Below are 983 nucleotides of genomic sequence, written 5' to 3'. Positions count from 1 at the left end.
AACTCTATATATTTTATTGATTTTTCACAGAGAGGAAGGGAGAGGGATAGAGAGTTAGAAACATCAATGAGAGAGAAACATCGATCAGCTGCCTCCTGCACGCCCCCAACTGGGGATGTGCCCGCAACCAAGGTACATGCCCTTGACCGGAATGGAACCTGTGACCCTTCAGTCCGCAGGCCGACGCTCTATCCACTGAGCCAAACCGGTTAGGGCCGGAGAGAGGTTTTTATGGGAACCGGAGGCAAAGATTGCTTCCTGTCCTCCCACGTAAAGGCAGACTACATCTTTTCCACCGGACAACCAGTGCGTCCGGGCTGCCTCTCACCCCTTGAGCCAATTCAGCAGAGACAAGGTTGAATCGTATACTGTGAGGGGCAGAAATAGAATAGGTTGGGGACCACCTACAGGGATAAGAAAGAGGGATCCTGCTCTGTGGACCATGATGGTTCTGTCCTGAGGAGAGAAAGCACGTGCTGACCGGGCTGGGAGCTGTCCACCCGGGGACCTGGGAGCTCACGTCAGAATTCAGCCTGTCCTCCTTCCCAGAACTGCCTGTCACCATGGAAGGATTGACAGCCTCAGGGTCCCAGTCCTGGAGGCACCTGCTCTGTACAACCCATAGCCCCTATTACCTGTAAACACTCGGCTGCCTCTCACCCCTTGAGCCAATTCAGCAGAGACAAGGTTGAATCGTATACTGTGAGGGGCAGAAATAGAATAGGTTGGGGACCACCTACAGGGATAAGAAAGAGGGATCCTGCTCTGTGGACCATGATGGTTCTGTCCTGAGGAGAGAAAGCACGTGCTGACCGGGCTGGGAGCTGTCCGCCCGGGCACCTGGGAGCTCACGTCGGAATGCAGTCTGTCCTCCTTCCCAGAACTGCCTGTCACCATGGAAAGATGGACAGCCTCGGGGTCCCAGTCCTGGAGGCACCTGCTCTGTACAACCCGCAGCCCCTATTACCTGTAAACACTCTCTG

The sequence above is a fragment of the Myotis brandtii genome, unplaced genomic scaffold (assembly GCF_000412655.1).
Source record: "Myotis brandtii unplaced genomic scaffold, ASM41265v1 scaffold1554, whole genome shotgun sequence".
In the NCBI taxonomy this organism is placed as follows: domain Eukaryota; kingdom Metazoa; phylum Chordata; class Mammalia; order Chiroptera; family Vespertilionidae; genus Myotis; species Myotis brandtii.
Note: the sequence above shows the minus strand (reverse complement) of the source record.